This window comes from Cupressus sempervirens, chromosome 11 (assembly GCF_028749045.1).
Source record: "Cupressus sempervirens isolate cs-2001-9-10 chromosome 11, ASM2874904v1, whole genome shotgun sequence".
NCBI lineage: Eukaryota > Viridiplantae > Streptophyta > Pinopsida > Cupressales > Cupressaceae > Cupressus > Cupressus sempervirens.
Window position 1 is genome coordinate 769600535 of NC_143128.1, and position 23930 is coordinate 769624464.

The 23930-nt window shown below is 31.1% G+C and overlaps 1 pseudogene; it reads left to right on the plus strand.

The window, feature by feature from the left end:
- The first annotated feature begins 19345 nt into the window (after positions 1-19345).
- On the plus strand, positions 19346-23643 carry LOC149531873 (aluminum-activated malate transporter 10-like; annotated as a pseudogene).
- Positions 23644-23930: the final 287 nt, after the last annotated feature.

A 23930-nucleotide genomic window follows, 5' to 3' on the forward strand; every position in this document is an offset into this window, starting at 1 on the left:
GGAAAACCCAAAGTTAGAGTACTAAATTTATATGATTCTTTGTATCTAACATTGAATTACTCAAATGCATAATGATATTTTTTGTAATGAAGATTTATACTATCAAAATTTCATAATAAATACCTCTCTCATTGACCTCCTGCACCGGTCAGGAGTCCTCTCATATGCCCTCGGCAATGCTTCTACCTTTCTGATTGTGGGTTGTATATGTTCAAATACGTTTGTCAGATGAATCTACAATTTAAACTATAACATTATAATTCATAGCTTGCTAAATTTATAACATATTTAATCATAAATTCAAACTACAACTTACTATTGTAGGCTCCTCCTCAAGAGAGAGTGCCTGTGTCATCAAATCTACATAACTCTCCCGTCAAACCTCATGTGCACTAGGAGTCTCCTATGAGATACAAAAATAGTAGTTGTTAATATCATGGAAATCAGTTTTGAATTTATTTATGAAGATAAGGATAATAAAAAATAAATGATACTTATACATACAATGGGGCTCTTAGTGCGAATGGAAATCCTTGATGGTCTACGATGTGAAAACTGTACATGCTCATCGCCAGTAGCCACACCCTGTATACAATAAAGAATGTAATTAAATGGGATTACCAAAAACATGTTACAAGAATGCATCAATATTTAATCAAATAGAAAGCACCTAATTACCTTTCCTTAGTCAATGCACACTGGCTCACCCTCTGCACTTTGACCCCCCAGGATAGCTGCTACCTGCAAGATAAAAGAAAGTTTATCAACCATATATGCTACAATATCAAATAGAAAAAAATGTGAACACAACATAATGTATCGTAGACGTCTCAAGGCCAAATGAAATGGCCGAGAGCGTGGCATCATCAATCTGTCTGAGCCCCTCCTCGGTCATCAACTAAACATGAATGAAGATCACATACATATAAAAGTCAATATGGCTTTAAAATTAAAATTACTCTATTATAAAAATTAACTTTAAATCTCATATGTCATAACAAAAAAATTTATACACATACCGACACCGAAGGAGTCCATGCCTCTGTATTCCCCTCCTCTCTCGCATCGGGGTTTGTAGCCTCTACACGTGTGTCTGGTGTATCCTTGTCTAATACAAAATGATACTTAGGAAGATCACCTATGGGACCTAGGCAAATATTCTTGCATGTAATGCAAGTGTGAGGCACACAAACATGTGATGGGCTAGCTGATGATGAACTGGCACCAACATCATCAACACGAGGAGGCAAGACTAACCTAGCCTGAGATATCATGAGGCTACTTAGCCTATGAATGGTTATGATGGTGTGAGAGCTAGCCTCTATCATAAAATTTGGATGGTGCACTCAAGGAGGAGGGGAGATATCAGTGGGGGGGACAAAAGTGCCAGCTTTTTTCTGCTGGGAAGAGGGTCTATCTTGAGGAGCTCCTAGTCCTAAGCCCATGTTGGGCTCTATGCTCCAATAGTTCACTTTAAGTTTCAACACAAATTCTACATATAATTTTCTAAGGAAATAAAATGGTATGTCTAAATTTCCATGTGGAGGGATATCAAAGACCATCCACCAACGATCCCAAAAGTTTGCACTTATGGCATCATTTGTGCACCATTTAATGGATAGTTTGGATTTTTTTGGGTCGACTCTATAAGGAAACAACTTCCTACACTAATCTCATAAGGAAAGTACAATGCAAATCCTATTAAAATCTTCTATACTTACAAATTCAATATCATGTAAACAACAATATTGCAACCAACCATGTATATAGAAATTAGACAGAGAAAGGAACACATAACACAAGGATTTTTCGGTAGGGAAAAACCTTTTGGTAAAACAACCCCACCCCTTCAGAATCTACACAATGTATTATCTTCAACACAAGGTTACAATACACTTGCAATGCAAGTTCAACATCAACAATAGAAGACTCCAGTAGCTACTCGCAGTACCAACAATACACCTTTTTTGCATCGCATCTCTTCGCAACCCTAAAAATGCTTATAACATGTACTTCACTTTAGGGCTACTCCCAAAGGTAAACCGTATTAGGGTTTTACCACTATTGGGGTAGAGTGTACAGTACTCAAATATCTTAGTTGCCACATGTCTTCACTTGTCATTGAATATTCCTAACATAGCTCTTATGTGTCATAGGAATCTGTCATAACCGTTTTAGTCATGATCTCCTTATACACAATTCAAAATGTCGACACATCAACATTATTTGCAAGAAATAAATTTTACAAAAAAAATAATAAGAATAGGAATTATACAAGGTTGAGACACCTTATTCCTAACAGACTCCTAAAGCCATTTTCGGGTTCGCAAAAAGGCTAGCCAAATCTTCTTTGGTTATGTTGAGGGCCGCAACCTCATCATAGTCCAAACTATCATCAAACATCGCTGCATTTCATCACGTCAACAAAGAGCGGCATTTTGTTGGTTCATAAGGGTTTTAATGTTATCCATCATGGTGTTTAATGTGGATAACATTGGAGCCAATGCAGGTACATTATTATATGTCCTATGCAAACCTCTCAACTCAGTGAGGTTTTCATTTATCAAATCCTCAATTTGAAGAGGGTTTTGAGGGGGTAGAGGATCATTTGGTGGACGGTTTTGTGGGGGCACTGGATCGTTTGGTGGGGGGTTACGAGGAATATTATTTCCTACCTCAGTGTCATCATTCTGATCAGCCATTCTTATTGAATTGAAAAACGTAATATATATTTTTAAAAAACCTTAATTTTAACCATTTTTTTCAAAAAAACCTAGATTCAACTAAAACAAACAAAATTATGCAAAAATCTATGAATTTAGATTAAAAATGAGTGGAAAAACAAAAACAAAAACCTACTTGGATATCTGATATCTAATATTGTATCTAATATCCGGTCGCCCTTGCAAACTGGCCCCTCGAAATACCAAAAAACAATGCCCCCGGCTCTATGTTTTTTTTTTAATGTATGCAGTAGATATCAAATATCCGATAAATTATATCGGATATCTGATATGCAGCGACATATTATATATATTATACATAACATATTACATTATATTATATATTATATTATATTATATTATTATATTATTATAATATAATATTATTATTATATTATTATAATATAATATTATTATTATATTATTATAATATAATATTATTATTATATTATATTATCGTAATATAATAATATTATTATATTATATTATTATAATATAATATTATTATAATTTATATATTATATTATATATTACCTTTTTATTAAATATTATATTATTATAATATAATATTGTTATAATATAATATTATAATAATATAATAATAATAATAAATATATATTATTATTATTATTATATTATAATATTATATTATAACAATATTATATTATAATGTATTCTATTATACTATTATAATATAATATTTTTATATTATTATGATATAATAATATTATTATTATGATATAATAATATTATTATTATGTTTGTCTATTACGTCGGCTATTGAATATCCGATATGCATTCGGATATCCGATAATATCGGATATCCGATATTAAATCAAATATTCGATTTGTAATCAGATATCCGATAAGGCTCGGCCTTACCTTCCAAGTTTGGTACCTAGATAGGTGGAAAAAAGTCATAGCGTATTTTGAAGCGCTTTTAGACATCTTCAAACTCTATTTTTTTTCACATCGCCACTTTTTTGCACACCATGATCTTGCATATACCCTTAATGGTAATGAAAGTAGAAGCATCACTGAAAAGTATCTCCATGGACTGGAGAAAAATAGATCTAAATTCTAAATCTCTTATAATAGAAAGAATAAAAGGCCATTCAATGTGATCATATTCTTTGGAAAAATCAATTTTGAGAAAGAGAGCTTTTTGCTTAGACCTATGGTTCTATTCCATGTCTTCGCAGACAACAATGATGTTGTCTAGGATATAGTAAGATTCAATAAAACTTGTATGCTCTGGATGGTCAACCAAGGCTGGGAGATATCAAATTTTAAGCACCAGGGCTTTGGCTATTATCTTAAAGGAGACATTCAACAAAGTGATAGGCCTCCAATTATAGATATCTTTAGGATCACCAGCTTTAGAAATGAATTTGATACTACCTTTGTTAATAATGTTACCTAGAGATTTAGAATGTTGTGCTTCTAGGTAGACTTTATGAAGATCAAGCCCAATGGAATCCCATAAGGTTTTGTAAAATTCATAGGGGAAACCATCATACCTAGGAGCCTTGTCATCTGCCAAGGAAAAGGTAGCCTCCTTGAGGTCACTGAGAGTATGTAATTGCTCATAGAAAGCACATTGCTCAACCACAAGGTGGTTAGGAGTAACAACAATGCATTCCTTCAAAGCTTGTTACTGCTTTGACAAGTGATCCTGAGCTGTGAAGATCTTTTCATAATGGAGAACAAAGACTTGAAGAATGCCAAGGAGGTCAAAAAGAATCTACTACCCTTCCTTGTTTTTTTAAAAATCCAAACTAAGGTATGCGGAGCTCTGAGAGCTTGAAATAATTCCTTTGAGGCTTAGTCACCAACTTCAAGTTGGTGGAGACAGGCTTTGATCTAGGTCCCCTTGGCAGCATAATTGTCAACAACCTATTTTTGATGAAAGAGATTGGTAAGCTAAAGTTGTAGGCTGTGTTATTCTACTATTTCTGTTGAACCAAAGGCTATGTTATTCTACTATTTCTACCTGAATTAGAGGTTGTTGTGCCTAAAAAAAGCAGATTGTTTTTTACCCACATGTTTATTTTAATTTAGATGAATAGTTTGCAAGCTTGGAAGTTGCAATTCACAAAAGGTCAGTTTAGTTCTTCAAAAGCATGAGAAATGCAAGGCAATTTTTAATAGGTTTGGAGATAAGGCGGGTTGGTGTGGTCAATGTGGATCAACTTTTCAACAATGGTGATAGATAGGTTCATGCACATATCATGATAATGAAGCCTAATGCTTAAAGCTTTAATGGAGGATCTCAGAATATATTATCAATCGAGACCCTCTAAATTTTCTAGTGACTTGTCCTTTTGAAACTAAAATTGTTAATGTTATAAATTAAAGATAATGGAAGTGAAAGATAATGTTGGGTATAATAAGTTAAAGAGAGAGTTTATTGTGTCTTTTTAAAATAGTCAGAATATAATCTGTAGGAAAGATTACATGATTAAAGTCAAAATCAAATTAATTTTATAAGAAATTTGTAATAGGAGTGCTTTTCGATTTTGACTTGGATCTAGTTTGTAATGAATGAGTGGTCCTATTTTTTGCATGTATTTTTTTAATTGATTGATAGAGTATATTGTGTATATATTTGATAGGTAACAACACAATACATATAATTGGGAATAAGTGTAATGCACACCCGTAGTTTTCTTTTATGTTCTGATTGTCAAATTCTCTTAGGCCGATTTTATGCATTTATTATTTGTAGAAATATTGGAATTATAGTATTATGACATTATTTCATGACTCGGATTAGTGATATATTAGTGATGATTACTTGGATTAACTATATTTAACGTGTTGTTTAATGTTTGTGGTTACTAGTGCATTAATGATGCTTTGATGATTCCTAGTTAGTAAATGTGGTTTCTTTCATAACAATGTTAACATCATGTCTTTAATGATGACTATGTTTGTATTGATAGAGATGCATTATTATACCTGAGCATTTGATGCTAGACTTGTGATTTTATGATACTTACCCCATACTTGCATGTGTATGGTGTGCGTGTTTATTTTATCTTTCTGTCTAATGTGTTTGATGTGGTTAAGGGAGGGAGTCGTAGTCACCTGCTAGTCAGGATCTACACGATGCACCACTCCCTGCCATTGCTTGTTTAGTTTGGATATATTATATACATGTACATGCTCATCTTTTATGTGGGATGCAAGTACCAAGCATTGACTTCCCTGAATTGCCAGGATGAGCATGCCCAATTACAATTACTCAAATGGTGAGAATGGGAAGATAATGAGCAGGTTCAATCCTAGCCATAGCCTAAAATACTTGTCCTGCAAGGAGGACTCGTAACAGACTGTCTACCCTTTTTTTTAAAACTCATGAGTCTTTTGTGCAGATGCTATTTTATGAGTCTTTGATGAATTTTCTATTAATTAAGTCTAATTAAAAGATTAAATTAATGATTTAAATTAATGGAAAATTATTATGATATTTTGAATATTTAATTATATTTAATTAATTGAGGAGTTAATTAAATAAAAAGAATTGAATTCGACGATAAAGTTATAAGTTTAAATTCTAGAACGTGATAATATTTATATAATTTAATAATAATATATTTAGAGTTCATTTTTAAATAAATGCTAAATATTATTATTATTTAAGTTATTAAATAGTTTACCAATTAATTTTCAAAAATATATACAAAGGAGAAAAATATTAAATTATTAAAAAAGTTTTAAGTTCACATGATGCGTGCATGAGATTTAAATATAAGAAATTAATTAAAAGATAAAATATGTGAACTTAATAAAGATATTTTAATATAGTGCACATGAGATTTAAAAGTTAATAAATTGAATAAAAGCGAAGTCAAGTGGAAAATTAAATAAAGTAATTTAATAATTCATTTGACGTGCATGAAAAGATAAAAGAAGAGATAAAAAAAAAGATTAATAAAGGAAAAACGATTTAAGTGTGCATGAAGGGAATAATAAAATAATATTTTAATTAAAAAGTAAATTAATTGTGCATGAAAGCAATAATTAACTAAAGTAATTATAATTTTAGAGTTGTGGAGACAAAAACCCCAAAAGGTAATTGGAACTTATATTAGAGGGTTTTTGGGTCATTATTACACACACAAGATTCAGGGAACACACGGGGTTTGGAGAGCAACTCGGGGAGTTTGGAAGAAAAGGAAATTTGTCATGGTTTGAACAATTTTGCTTGCAGTAGAAATTTTCACCTAGCTGTCAGAGTTTAGCATTGGTACGAGGTAGGGCTTGAAATTCCAAGAATGTATTTTCAGTTGGAAAAGATTTGTTTGCTCCATGTTTGATTGGGTGCTTAAATCTTGTTTGACATTCTATTTATTTTCTCGGATATGTGGGAATAAAATTGATTCTTATTTATATTTACAAAAGAAAATCATAGAGAAAATTAATTAATCATGTAGGGTTTGAAAGAAAGGAAAATTCTAATATGGGAAAATTCAAATGGTTGCCTGTATTCCTCCTATTAGGTTAAGATGGCAATTGTTAAAAAAAAATTATAAAAATATTGTGTTATTTTTATTAATTATAAAATTAATATAAAATAAATTAATTTCTAAAAAGAAAGGTAAAAAAAAATGTTTAAAAACGTTATGGGTGGTATTGTTTTTAGAAAAGGTAAATTTGTATAAAAAGAATATAATATATATGTTACTTGTGAAAGATGTTTTATAAAGTTTTTAATTTAAAAAAAAAAAATTATATATATATATATAACTTACCTCTCCCCCTTGGCGTTAATGTCGTCGGCAGTCTCTGCTAGCGCAAGGACTATGTCAGCATGTTGTTGCGGCAGCCTTTATAAGGCCTCTGTTTTACATTAATTCGTAGGAGGTAGTTTTTAAATTGTAATTTGTTATGTTATTTTATTTTTATATATTAATGTTATATATAATTTTAAAAAATGATTATTAATATTTTGATTTTAGTTATAATGTTATTAAAAGATTATGTTATTAAATATTAGTGTTGGTAAATTATCATTTAATAATTATTATTCAATTTAATAAATTATTAATGAATTATATATATATATATATATATAAACAAATTTTAAATAAAGTTTAATTAATACTAGAAGTTATTCAATGAAGTTTTGAATTGATTCGATTAGTATCAAATCTTGATATTTAATAAGATTATAGTTTATTCAAAGATCAATCTATATTATTTAAATGATTTAATTAAACATTTACCCCTAAGTCATTTTGGAATAATTGATTTAAAATTGAATTAGGGTAATAGTACCTTTTATTCAAACATGGGAAATGGGTTAAACTATAAGGATTAAGATGTAATCTTTTAAGATCAAAATTCACGTATATGAGAAACTGGAAAACATTATTGTTTGGCTCAAAACTCTGTATTTTCAAAATCAGACCCAAACTATGAAACTGTACTATTTTGCTTGTATTGTCTACGCTTTGGGATTTTGGTGTTGATTAGATGTCGACTAGTCTAGGATGTACATCAGAGGTTTGTGAGATTTCTTTTATACTATTTTTGTGGATGGATGTCATGATGTGTCTTGTGATCCAAATTAAAATTATATTTATGGAGCTTCCTTTGTGGAGCATATATGTGTACTTGGATGGAAAATCAGCTTATTTTCAAGTTGCCTATTAAGGAATTGAGTATGATCAGTATGGGTGTTGTGGTATGGGACACAACTATGTTTTATGTTCTTAGGAGAGTTTATCTAGGTACATGTCTTTGGGAGTGGCTTGCAATAGGGGTTCGAGACCCAAAGTGGTTAGTGCCAGTGTAACCTATTGTAAGTTGTGTAATAAGTGATAATCTAGTAATTAATATTTTGGGGGGAAACACACTAAAAAGATAAGTTAGAGATATTTTCCCTACCTATGTCTTGAGTGCTTGTATAGACTAAGGATGGGAATGGGATGATAGATAACTAGTTGCCTCATCTTCTTGAGAGGGGTTTTTGGTTCCGCATGTGTCACGTTGAGGGTCTAGGGTTCAGAGTAACCAGTCCAAGGTAACTCAATGCTTGAGGGTCTAGGGTCTATTGAGAGACCAGTCCAGGGAAACTCAAGCAGCCATGTGATGACACTCCTTAGTATGTAGCCTGAGTCTCCTCTGTATATTTTGTGTACCTCTGGTGTTGTACCTATTGTTGGATGTGTTTATTGTACTTATTACTTTCATTGATGATGATTGGTGATTTATGGATGACGTACTTTTGACATGTGGTTCTTGACTTGAGGTGGATATCTTTCGTTGACTTTGTCTTATGATCTTGGTATTCAATTTATACTTGGTTCATGTATGATGTTTAGTTATGTGGAGTTGGTATTGGATTGAGTGTTCTTTCTTTTTGGATTATCTTATTCAGTAGTATGTGTTACCTTTGAGGTAGTTTTTGTAATGCCTCGCCAAGGGATCCAAAAGAATTAACCTAAAGTTTTACTAAGTTTGCCAAACATTTTTTTTTTTTAACAAGAAAGATATTCATACACGTCAAACACATAGGAGTAGAATCAATAACTTAAAATCAACTGAAAGCATACATAAGCATATATAACAGGTTACATTCCTTAAGGATCCCAAGACGTTGAGTCACATTTAAATTTAATTAATTCTAAGTCTAAAAACTACCACATCCACATGAAAGAATAATTAGAAAGTCCAAAGTCCATAATATACATTTTTTCCAAATGCCTTTTGGCAAATGTAATTCAGAATGCTTAATCATCCACTATACATGTCACAAGGTATGAAAGGCTAAAAGAATATACATATAAAGATACACCATCATTCTTGAATCCGTGATACAAAGTACAATAAAATAAATGAAACTAATAACATACATGATACATCCATCCATCATAAAAAGATATATACATCCAACATGAAATACAACTATTTAAGTGCGTAATTCCTCCCAACTATCAATAGCATCATTAGACCATCATGGGCCCTAGCCATCCCCCACGCATAACATCCCAAGCCATCAAAGAGATCATCAGTGCTATAGTAATAGGGATCTCACTCCTAAAACATGCTACAATAAAGCATAAGTAAACAACATCATCTAAACATGATAAAAATATATATACCAAGAAGCTCCAGCCATAGTAGCAACGGGTGGATCTCAATGGTAAGAGTGAAAAAGCACTACCACCCAACCACGTGGAACCTAAATGGTCCATTCCCACCATGCGGAGCAGATAGTCTCAAGTCCCATACCGGATATCAAATCACATAGCACAAATACTCTCTAAGTCCAAGAAATCCTAAAAGTATACTAACTCAAAGGTTTGAATACATAGATCGACACCTAGACCCAGAGGCACCACAAAGACACATAGGAAACCTACTATGTAAGCGAGAAAGTGTCATCGCACAAATCATGTTGGAAGTTACCTGAGCAATCCCTTAGGAATCTCGGGTCCCCAATGATCCTACAACCACTAGTATCCTCTTGTACTAACAAGGCATACCACGAAATGCAAGGTCGTAACCAAGCATTCTCTCTATTGCATCTTAGTTTGTACTAGCACTCAAGGCATGGGAGAGAACATACAATTATCTTATTAGGTTCATTTTAATCCCCATTTAGTGTAAATGTTATCACTTATTAAAAACAACTTACAATGAGTCATCCCCAAAGCCACTTAGGGGCCCCGTCCCCCATTGCAAGCCACTTCCCGACACTACACATAGATAACCTACCCTAGGTTCATGAAATTACAAATCACAAAATCACCTCAACCCTATACATGCGAATGGAAAGCAACAAGAGATAAGCCACAATAATCACATCAATTCTCCACGAGCAATTGAAAAGCATCAAATGATAATCATAATAATCACAACAGTTCTCTATCAACAACTGAAGGCATCAATGATAAATCACAATATCCAATGGTTCTCAACGAGCAACCGAAAAATATCCCAAAATAAATCACAATACTGATCAAAGAATCCAAAATCGTCAAGTCAAACATGTCACAACATGACATCATCACAAACATAGCAAACACTTCAATCCCATTAAGGCGACTAGAAAGTAACTCAAGTATAACTGATTAAGACTCAAAAAATAGTTTAGTTAGGTATCTCATAAACATACACTTTAGCTTCACACAAGGAAACTGGAAAGCAGTAACAACTAGTAAAAACATCCATCATAGAGCATATCAACACATCACCATGGTTGGGTTTAGAAAGATTGAGAATAAATCAACATAACATCCCAATTGCATAACCCCTGAGCCTCTGGTAACAACCTAAACTGGTCAACATCTAATCAACCCCAAAAACCCCAAAACACAGATAGCATAAACAAAACAGTATAGAGAAACATAATAGTCTTACAGTTTGGGCTTGAAAACACGCAGTTGAGTTAAACATTAAGATTTCAGTTTTCATTCCAAAATAAATTTCAAGTGCATAGGGTTCTTAGTTTAATCTACAAGTCTACCCATTTGTTAAATTGAACCAAAAATAGAACTACCCCCATTATACGTTAGGTCAATTTTTAAAAAAATATTCCAAGGGTAAATTATATTTATTTAAATCATTAAAATAATGCTTATTGATCTTCAAAGAAATTAATCCATGAATTTATCAAATCAATATTATAATAATTTAATAATTTTAAAACTTAAATTAACAACCTCCCTTACTAATTAATCTTAATTAATTCACATTTAATTAAATTAATTAATGAAGCATATAATTCATCATTTACGATCCCAAATTATTGTAATAACAATTCAATTAAGACTAAATAAATATTACCACAATTTAAATCAATTAACTAAATTACTCTAAGGGTAAACTTTGTTTAAACCATTAAAATAATAACTAATGTAACAATCCCAATCTTATTGAAACCCGTTAGCGTTATAGTATGAAATCAATTTCATTAAATACTCCCCTTTTAGTATTTAAACCTAATTAAACTAGGTTTAAATTAATGTTCATGCAATTTAAATCCCTATGTTAACGTTCTTAATAAAGAATAGATTTAACAAATATAAAATAAACTCATTAAAATCATATTCATTATCAATAATGAATTAAATCTAATCCTTCCACGACGTCTTTTTAATAATTAAATGTTAATAATTAATATTAATCCATTTATTAATTAATTTAATAAAAAAACTTATCTAATAAACATTATAATATTAACACTTCTCAATTATATTATAAAATAATACTGAAATTAATATTAAAATTCATTAATAGAAATTTGTTAAATAATAATCAATTTTTACTTATAAAATTTATTAATTATAATAATAAAAATTTATTTACAACACTTACTAATTAAAGTATTAATAATAACTAAATATTATTAAATTTTAAAACTTTAAAAGAAACTTTAATTTGTTTTCCATAAAGTAAACCCAGCGCTAATCACATGGGCAGCCGCACGGCGGGAGCAGCACCAATAAATAAAGAAATACCCCCTGGACTGGTATGTCAAATTGTTTAGGTATGTGTTTTTTAATATAAAATTTCTTTACCGAAGTGCTGAGCGCCTGCTCCAGCTCCGTAAATACACTTGCCATTTCTCATTTAATATAATGCGCTCACTTAGGGTTTGGAATGTTTTCTTTTAAATGGGAAAAAAAATTCGATTATCCTTTTCATGAAATATGTTAATACATTAAATATTTTTATTCTTTACATATGTGATAAATTAGAAATTAGAAATTTTAGTATTAATTTTATTTTTTATTTTTTAATTATATTGATTTATTTTATATTAATATTGATTTATATTAATTATATTAAGTAATTTATAATTAATATATCAATGTTTAATTTTCAAAATATTTGTCAATTAGATTTTTAAATTATTTTGTATTATGTTTCTTTTTTATTTGATTTGAATATTTATTTTTCTAATTTCAAATTGAAATAAAATTTAATATTAGTATTAGTTTCTTGAGCAATTTTAAATATTTGAAGAAAAAGAAAATGTAATGAAATTAATTTTTTTTTTTAAAAATTATAATGATTGTATTAAAAGAAATATATTTATAATAAATGATTTTTTAAAATTTATTACTTGAAAAATACTTTTTTAAGTTTATATACAATTCCCAAACTATTATTTTTTATAGGGAATTGTGGCAGATTTATTATTTTTAATTTTAACTAAATGATAGGTGGGATGTGTTTTTTTATGAACATCAGCAAACTTCCAAGCTCCCTCCAACACTTACGATTTAATATAATGCGCTCATTTACATTGGGATGTTTTTTCTTAAATGGAAAGTTCGAATTTTTTTAATATTTTTTTAATGAAATGTGTGAATATAATAAATATTCTTATTCTTTACATTTGTATTAGTTTGCAATAGATTAGAAATTAGAAATCTTTACTATTATTATTATTTTATTAGATTGAATTGACATTTAATATAACTAGTAATCGCACCTTGGGGTGCAATAGGTACGCCGAAAATATATTGAATAGAAAATATGAAAAAATATAGAAAAGGGAAAGGGGTAGATAGAGAACAATGGAATGACTCTTTATGAATAAATCCATGTAACTCTACCCATATATTTCTATACCTCTATCCCTCTAGCTAGATAACTACATCTCTCTATCTTTATCTAGCCATATCTCTTTATCTCTATCTTGCTCTCTCTATCTCTTTTTATCTCTACCCATCTAAATCTCTCTATATATCTATCTAGTGTTGTCATTCCCACTTCCCCTCTCATTCACTCCATATCTCCTACCATATTTCTCTCTCTAGTTGTTTTATCTCTCCCCTCTCCATATATCTCTATCTATATCATTCACTCCCTCTCTCATTCATTTCATCTATAGAACTTTTCATATGTGTCTCTATTTATATATGTATATCCCTTGCACTTGTCTCTATATTTTCTTCTATCCATATCTTTGTCTACATTTATCTCCCTATACTATATATCTCTATATAAATTTCTTATGACTTATTTGGAGATATTGTTGTGATCTTATGGAAACACTAATATCAAAGTTCATTATTACCAACTTAGTATTGTAATAATAAATATCAATTTGGCTCATTTCACTAAAAATATAATTTTCTATGCCTATCTTTTTAACCTTGATATTATTAGTTATAACTGCCTAATTTGAATGAGAATTTACCTAACTAAAACATTTTTAATAATTTTTTAATTTTTAAATAAGTGCTGGGATGGAACACATTTCATGGTGGAGGCATTGATGTCGGTGCCCTTACTAGGTCGTATAGAAGTGAACATCTGAACTCATGCACTAATATTAAAATTTAACATGTGCTGACATGGTACATATTTGACCAATCATCACTACATTTTTTTATGGTTTTATGACTCATTGTTCACTTACTTAAGTCATAAAAAAATTATAAAATAGAAAAAGGATAACAAACAAGGAGTGGAATTGAGCCAATTAAAAGCTAAATTCCAAGGCTAGTATTAATTAATACTATCTTCACAATATTATATTCTTTCCCTTCCCCTCTCCATTTTCCTCTAGTTTTCTAAGTTTCTTCTTTGAATACCTATTGTGGAAGTTTTGATACTAAATGGTCTTGTTGTTGGAGGATTATAAAACTATAAACTACTTGCAATGGGTATGGTCAACATTTTTTTCATTATTTCCTTAAGAAATATTTTACATCATTGTTGGAATCAATTAGTTGATAGACAAAAGGTTGTAGCTTTGATTTGTCAAAGAAGTGAGAAAGGAGGTAAATATTTCTCAAGTTGGTGATTTGAGGTAGAGAGGAGGTTAGATAATCTTTAAGGATAAAAGCACTAGGAGTCACATGTGATTGCATCTTTATTTATTTATGTTTATCAGATATTAGTTTTAGAATGTGTGTGTGTGTGTGTGTGTGTGTGTGTGTGTGTGTGTGTGTGTGTGTGTGTGTGTGTGTGTGTGTGTGTGTGTGTGTGTGTGTGTGTGTGTGTGTGTGTGTGTGTGTGAGAGAGAGAGAGAGAGAGAGAGAGAGTTGTCTAAGTCTCAAAAAAAAATTCATCATTTACTCCCATATGTGAAATCAAAGATAGCTTTTCTGTCAAAGATATTGGTGTTGATCAATCTCTTTAATTTGTCATGTAGAAACTATAGAACCTTATATTTAATCAAAAAATGCAATACGACCCATGTATTTGCAGGTCTACATATAATAATGGCATTGTGAAAATTTAAATTAGTTTCTTTTAAAAGCACTCAACCAATGCTTCCATTTCTAAGCCATCCCCTATTCTTTCATCATACATGCCTTTATTACAACGCATGTGAAAATGTAATAAAAAGTCTAAAGTTCATATAGGGTCAACTTAACTATAAGAAATACAATTAAAATCAAATATAAATCTTATTTAACCAAAGCCATGACCCCAATAAAAGAAGGAAATTAAATTATGATGTGACCTAACTAAATATAAAGCAAAATTTATCAAAATCTAACTTAATAAACTTGTTCAAAGAATTTTAATAATGTTGATAGTAAGTAACCCAAGCTTCTACAACCTTCACATAAATAAATTACATCTCATTTTGATTTAATATGTAATATAATAATTTCATAGTTTGATACAAAAAGATTGCAATAAATTCTCGTGTAGTAATTTGAACCTCCTAACAAAAATATGCTAGTATCTCATTTGGCATGTCTATATACTCTCATATAATTACATGAATTTCTTTGTATTTGATTATAATATAAAGAAATTATATCCCACATTACATATAACTCAATGATTGTTGTATTCTACCAAAGAACTATGGCATATTGTTGACCCTTTACAATAGTTGTTTTGATTATCTACAACTTATGTAAGATTGTATCTCATTTTGCATATAGCTTAATGAATGTTGCATTTCACCAAAAAGTTTATATATTAGATATATATTTTTTATTTATTGAGGTCCTCTATTTTCCCGGGGCACGATCCTGGCCTCATCCCTTTTCAATGTGGGAGCCACACACTCACCAGTAGACTAAGGACCCATTGACTTTCTGTAAGCAACATTTTTCTTTGAGCTTGCCACATTTTGGAAAATCATTTGGGTTTTTCAGAGTCTATCATTGGGATTTATCTAGTGTTATCGGGAAAGGTACCTTTGCCAGTCCTCTATGTCATTGGCCTCATCTAACTTGACTACACAGGAAGGGGCAACATTTTTCCACAAACCCCATCTTCATGAACTGCAATTATTTTTTGTGAGAAAAAAAATTGATTTCCATTGAATGATGTGTTCTAAAAAAAAATGCAAGGATAAAAAAATTGATTTCCACTATAACCTTTGCACATAAGATACATTGCACATGTACAAATCACTACATAGTCAGAATCATATATCTATGAACATTAAAGGACACAAGTCCATAGTTGAAAGCGTACCTTTGAAGTAATATGCAAACACAATTTCAACAGTGGTTGTAAACTCAGCAAAGATGACAATTGAATCGTCAATATTGGGGAAATATTGTAGCCCTTGAACATTGAACTTTCTTTCACCAAATTTCTCTAGATTATATTGCCATGATCTATCCCTTCTATGTGTTGAATGATGAAGTATGGTGGAGTTGGAGGACTCACCGTACAATGGAAGCCATACATTGGAGGACTCATTGTATAATGGAAGTCATATAGTGGAAGAGAAGTATGATCGTATAGTGGAGGTGAACTCACCAAACAAAAAATCTGTCATACTTACCTACATCATATGGAGTACAGGTGTACTGAGTGAAGGTGACATCGTATGAATCACAAAGTCTATTATGTATTGTGCAGTATGGTGAAGCAGTACAACAATGCTGGTACGAGTGACCAAGGTCCAAAGAGAGTGTTTGAGGCCTTGATGCCAAAGGGAGTTTTGGAGGTCGAAGGGAGTGATCCCATGCCAAAAGGCGTGATCCGATGCTGAAGGGACTACTAACTGGAGGAGTGACCCTTAGATGGATGAGTGATTGTTGGGACTATCAAGACTGTCTATAACTATTTTTTGTTCTAAGACAGTTAATGCACCAGATTGCATAACGAATTGCAAAGTGTATAAATGTTTGTGGGAATCATTGGACTAATGAGGCTATGAAAGTCAGGTTGATTGTAAAGGCAATCTGAGCATGTCTAGAAACCAAAGTTTTTTGTATGTAAATTGTTTACTATAGTACAAAGTTTCTTGGGCGTATTTGGGTGGTGGGTTTTTCCCGAAAGGGTTTCCCACGTTATAGTCTTTTGTGTTTATCTTGTGTGTATATTGTTTTTTAATGTTCTCATTTTTCCTGTGCATCTCAATGTTCTAAAGTAGATTTACATTCTTTTATATTTCTCCTGTAAATAAGCATCTAAAAGGCATTTTCCACAAGTACCTTTCCTAAAACTATGTGTAGTGAGTGAGATTGTAGTTGTTCATTATGTGCAGATTCAGTAATGCCAAATGCAGATTAATTATAAATATTTAATTGCAACATGTGAAAATAGTTGGGAAGTACTATAATTTAAATTTTTTAGCTACAAGTTGCATTCTCCTGTAAATAATACACTGTCTAATCCTCTATAATCTTCTGGACTCTAACTTTGACTGCCTCATCGTCCTCAGTTCAAAGCTGTCTGACACTGGGGAGGGAAAGGATTATGACTTGTATTCACAAAAATAAGGGTAAATGATTATTAGAAATGCATTCACCCTAACAATTTGTCCAGCGAATTGAAAATGCATGGTTTCCCCCCTACTCAGGAGCCATCAATGCTCTTCAAAATGATCATACTTTTTTTGCCTTTATGGAGAGGCCACGAGAAAGCTAACATGTTAGGTGAATACTGGGTAAATAGGTATTCCAAGTGCAAATGATGATAGGTCTAAAAATGTCCACCTATTGCGATTATATAAAGAAAATTGCTAGTGAACAGTAAAATGAAATCAAACACTCATGAAGGTCTCAATGGTTGTCGAAACCTTTTCCATCACTATAAGCCATTGATCCTCTATATCATCTTGTTCACTTCAAATAAGGAAACACTGAAGATTGATTGGTCTTTGTGAATAACTCGTATCCTTCTCTCTCTAGCTCTCTTGGGTACTTTTAATAAACTTTTGGAACATGAGAAGAAATATATAATGAAATGATCTTTCATAAAATTATATATGTCTAAACAAGTGAATATAATAGATTATTTAAATGCGAGAATTTTCTTTTTCTTTTTTTTGCAAGGTATTCTTATTTAAGTTTAATATTGCTACATCTCTCTATATTTTTCAAGGAATATCTCAATAGCTCTATCCACCTCTCTATATTTTCCTAGGCATATCTCTCTAGCTTTATCTACCTCTCTATGTCTTTTGATCATTACTAGGCATATTGTTCTAGCTTTATCTACCTCTCTATCTCTTTTGATCATCTCTGTCTATTTGTCTTTCTAGGCATACCTCTCTAGCTTTATCTACCTCTCTATCTCTTTTGATCACCACTCTCTATCTGTCTACATCTCTCTATATTACTGACTATTTATGTCTTCCCCTCCCTCCTTTCTTAGTCACTCCATCTCTCCTTCTCTATTTTTCTTAACTATCATCTCTTCTCTCTCCATATATCTCTATCTATATTTTGTCTTCTCTCATTCATTCCACCTATACTACTATGCATATGTATATCTATTTCTATATGTATCTCTCTTCTATTTATATTTGCTTCTATCCATAACTTTCTCTACATCTATCTTCCTATATTTATATAAATAAAATAAAACTTCAAAATATAATTAATCTATAATAAAATATTTTTTTAATAAAATAAATAATTATAAATTAAATTGATTTTATTATTATTATTAATTATATAAATAAATAAATTGCAATCTCAAAAAAATATAAGAACTTCTTAAAATTAAATTAAATTAAAAGAATTTCAATTATTATTAATTTTATTATTAAACATATATATCAAATGTATTATTTCTAGTCAATTACTAAGAAAGACTATAAAAAAACCAATTAAATTGAGATTCATAAACATTATTTATGTAAGACTTACCTGGATTTTGTGATAAAAGGGTTGATTTCAGCTCATTTTTGCTCCGCTCTTCCTTTGAATTGTGAAATTGATTTCAAAGCTAATACCTAATGCAGAAACATAATTGCCCCATGCTTGCCAAAGGAAAATGATCAACTAAAAAAAAGTATTATATTTCCTTATATGTTTGATTCAGAACTTAATTCAAATCCTACCTAAACTAAACTATCTGACATCCAAATGGAAACAACCCTATTCCTCAAATACTCTCTTTTTTTTTCCAATTTATCCAACACAATTTCAGAAATATACATCTGTGGGAATTTCGTGGGACTGAAGTTTTTGCTTCCGCTAACGAGCTCCAACAACATTTCGCCATAGCTGTACACATCCGCTTTCACAGTGATGAGGACATCGCTAATCCACTCTGGTGCCAAATATCCCCTTTGTTCATCTTAAAATAGTCAGAGTGTAGCTTTGTTCCGTCAACATCAGCTTTGCCAACCCAAAGTCTGATATTTTGGGAACCAATTGGCGATCAAGGAGGACATTCTGGGGCTTTAAATTATAGTGCACAATTCGTGATCGACAGTAGTCATGGTAGTAATTCATTCCTTTTGTGATGCGAAGAGCAATGCTGAAGTGTGTAGATGGTGGAAGGACAGATGTCGAAGAGGTGCTGAAGAGGTACTTGTCTCCATGTACTCATAAACCAACACCCTCCCATGGTTTCCCTCATTGTAGAAGCCGATGAGGCGTACCACATTTACATGGTGAATGCATTTGATCGTCTTCACTTCTCGCCCTTCTTTTTTCTCTCCAGCACCTTCACGGCGACAACCATGTTGTCTCTCACCTTCCCGTTGTAAACAGATTAGAAAACCATTATAGGAATTAGGAAAATCATATTCAAATTATATACCTGGAGAAGCCCAATTTGTATCCACGTCAAGATTTTTCTTGTGCCAGTGATTGACTAGTAGCATGGGTATTATATAATAAGTTGGAGGATCCCAGATGAAACTGACATTGACAAGAAAAAGAAAAATTGACCAACGAGAAGAAGCCAAAATCTAACGATTTAGATGAAAATAGTGGTCATCAATCTCTATTATTCTCTTTACATCATTGATCTCTTACAACTAGAAACATGACATGTAAAGTGGTAATAAAAAATGGATGCATCGGATTGATTCAATGGTAGTCATTGCTTCTTGAAGATTTGCAGTCGTTGGATTAAATACTGAGCTCCTCATCTTCATATAGGGAACGCCTTCGGCGTAATAATCGATATATAAAGTTATTTGTAATTAGTATATCAATGTTTAATTTGATCAAAAAAATTTATTAATTTTTTTTTTCAAATTTTTATTATATTTCTTTTGTATTATTTGATTTGAATTATTTTTTCTAATTTCAAATTGAAATATAATTTAGAAAAAAAATTTAAATTATATATAGATAAATAGAAAATTTATTAAATTTAGGCATTTATATATGAACATAAAAATTTATAAAAAATTTAATGTACAAATACAAATGATTTCAAAAGGTCTCTTTTGAAAAAAAAACAAAAACTGTTAGATAAACATTCTTATGGACATAATTGCAATCTCTTTCAAGTCAAAATGTGTTTCACAAGATTAACCACATGCAATTATCTATAGAACTATAAATAGTAAGAAAAGGAGTTGTATGACACAATCTCTAAAATTGACTTATCTATCTCTACAAGACTTGCATTGTGGGGTTCTGAAAAGGAATAGAGGTTGTGTGGATATAAAGTTGTCTTCATAGGGACAAAGATTAGTTAGGTATGAAAGTCTTTTTATATATATTTATGGGCAATAGAGTAATCATATGTAATGTTTAGGTGCCTTTGTAATAATATGAAGCAAAACACTTTATCTTAAAAATAAGTTTCTTCATCTCAACAATACTATTGTTATCTCAATAATTTACTTATGTGAATATTGAGATTTATATTTCATTATTAGTAATTTAATAAATATATTATTTCTATTACTTTAATAATATTATGTTTTATTTTTTTTATTTTTTTACATACAATTATTATTATTAAAAAATAATGATATTTTGTTGGAATTATGATTTTTAATTTTAGTTAATTGTTATATTTATTTTATTTATGTAGAAACTAACAAAAATCAACCAAATTAAAATAAATAAGATTTTAAATTCTTAACCAATAAACAAATCTATATTTTTATAAAATCAACAAAACATTTGAATTGTAAAATAGATCCAATAATTGTTATTTATTAAAAAATATTAAAATATTTTTATAATAAACTTTAAAAAAATTATTTATTATAAATATATTTCTTTTAATACAATCATTATAATTTTTATTTAAAAAAATTAATTTCATTACATTTTCTTTTTCTTCTTGTAATATTTAAAATTGTTCAAGAAACTAATACTAATATTAAATTTTATTTCAATTTGAAATTAGAAAAATAAATAATAAAATAATTTAAAAATCTAATTGAGAAATGTTTTGATCAAATTAAACATTGATATACTAATTATAAATTATTTAATATTAATATTAATATAAAATGATTCAAATAAAAAAAAAATTAATAGTAAAATTTCTAATTTCTAATTTATCACATATGTAAAGAATAAGAACATATTTGGAAAATTTCTTTCCATTTAAAAAAAAAACATTCCAAACTCTAAGCGAGCGCATTATATTAAATGATAAATGGTAAGCGTCTTAACGGGCTGGAGGAGGCGCTCAGCACTTAGGTAATGAAATTTTATATTAAAAAACACATGTCCCACCATTGTTTAGTAAAAAATAATAAATCTGGCAAACTGTCAAAAGTACTCTTTACTGACAATCAAGGACACGGAAGGTAGTGACGGAACTGACGGCACTGGCTATGACCGGGTGCAAAAAATATTCAGCCATTTAGCCAGTGCCCGCATCTTCCGTCCATCTTTCGTACAGATGCCTCCGGTGCAGTGGTCACTTTTGCACGGTTTCATCCGATGATAAAGGCGAGATATGATTATGGACTTCTGATCTTTATTCTGACTTTCAGCTTCATGCCTGTCTCTGGATATCGTGTAGACAAGTTATTTGAGCGTCTCGCCACCATAGTCATTGGATGCATTGTATGTATAGTCATCAGTTTAGTCATTTGCCCCATCTGGGCCGGAGAAGATCTTCGTAAGTTGATCATTCGCAACATGGAAGGACTCGCCCGATCCTGTGAAGGTGCAAACAAAAAATGAATACCCTATTACTCTTTATCTCTCGCATTAGAGTTATTTAACTGATATATGTGTTTTGTTATGACAGGATGTATGGCTGAGTACTTCCGAGAAGAAGGGGAAGGTGATAAGGATAAAGTCACCAGGGGATACGAATGTGTTCTCAATTCCAAGTCTTCAGAAGAATCCCTCGTATGTCTACATATCGTCCCTGCCATCATACCTTTGTTTCAGTGCCATAAAAGAATAAAAAATCTTTTATATATTAATTTAGAACATTAAACTTTTTCTTTTATATTGATTAATTTTTTTTTTTGGTTTGTTAAGTAACCTTCTTATTAATGAAGTAATGTAAACGCTTCGTGGCTGATTGAGTGCCCATGGTTCCATCTCTTGTAAATGGGTAGAAAGGTTTTGTAATGAATATTCTTAGTACTAAAGATGAATATGGTTCTCGTAGAACATTATAACGATAGATGAAAGTTTGTAATGAATATTCTTAGTACTAAAGATGAATATGGTTCTCGTAGAACATTATAACGACAGATGAAAGTTTGTAATTTCAAATGGAGGAGCTGTTTAGCAATAAACACATAAAAGATTGTAACTTTTAACTTTGATGTGCAGATAGATTTGATAATATTAATCATAAAATATACAAAAGAAAACACTAGATCATGAAAACCGGACAAATATAGGAAATACAGTCAAACTCAAGCTTTATCTCAAGGTACGTTGTATTATTTTTTGTGGATGGCAAGCGAACTTTGCTAGATGGGAGCCAACACACGGACCATTTAGGTTCAGATTTCCATGGGTCCAATATGTGAAGATTGGAGCATCTATGCATTACTGTGCATATTGTGTAGAAGCTTTGAACGGTTGCCTCAAATCTGAAACCATGGTATATTCATATATCTTTTCATTCCTTCTCTTTTCTCTTGAAATATCTATTTTATATATATCTAAACAGCCCAAGACAAATAATTCAGGCACCATAATCTGTTCGAACACATCTGAGAGAACCATGCATGAAAACAGCAGCAGAATGTTCCAAAGTGTTAACAGAGCTTGCAGAAAGCATAAAGACCATGACAAGAAGTATCGAAGTCGATCTCATGATCGATCAGATGAACAAAGCGGTCGAAGAGCTGCAGAGCTGTTTGATGTACCATCCGGAGCTTTTCATCGACAGTAAAAGGTGGCAGGTTATTGACAATGAAATAGTGAACGACGACGACGACGACGACGACAACAATTTGGACTCGGAAGCCAAAAGCCTCCTACAATCTCTCATATATAAGCAGATGGGCAAGGCTGAAAAGCCCAACAACAAAAAGAGTGGAACAACAACAAAGGAGAACAAGGCGGAAGCAAGAATAAATTTCATGGATGGACTCGCTCTGGTCACGGTGGCATGTCTTCTAAGGGAAATTGTGGCAAGGCTTAGCACCGTAATTGAGGCAGTGGAGGAGCTAGGAGAGCTGGCGAATTTCAAATTGGTAGAAAAGAAACAAGTGATAACAATATTGTTGATTCCACCATTGCCCAAACAAGTTCCTCCATCTCCACCACTACTTTCGAAAGTGCATGACAAGCTCACTACGAGTGCACCAGCTCACCCCAACGTCACCCCCAACAATGGGTAGTGATGGAACATCATTTGCTCTTCTCATGAGCGTAAATGAGCTCTCCCAAATACTTCTACGTGTATTCAACTGTCCTTCATAATATTTATAACTACTATGTCAACCATCATCATCATCCACTGTGTATACATCACACCACCATGCGCCAGAAGCAAACAAAAAGTAATCTTATTAGTAAACTTGAGAGTTTTCTTTGAAAAACTCGTTATATATACACCTTACTACTAAGTACTTCCAATACTACTTAAACAAACTTTGCTTCACATCCTCTCCCACTTTTTCAACTA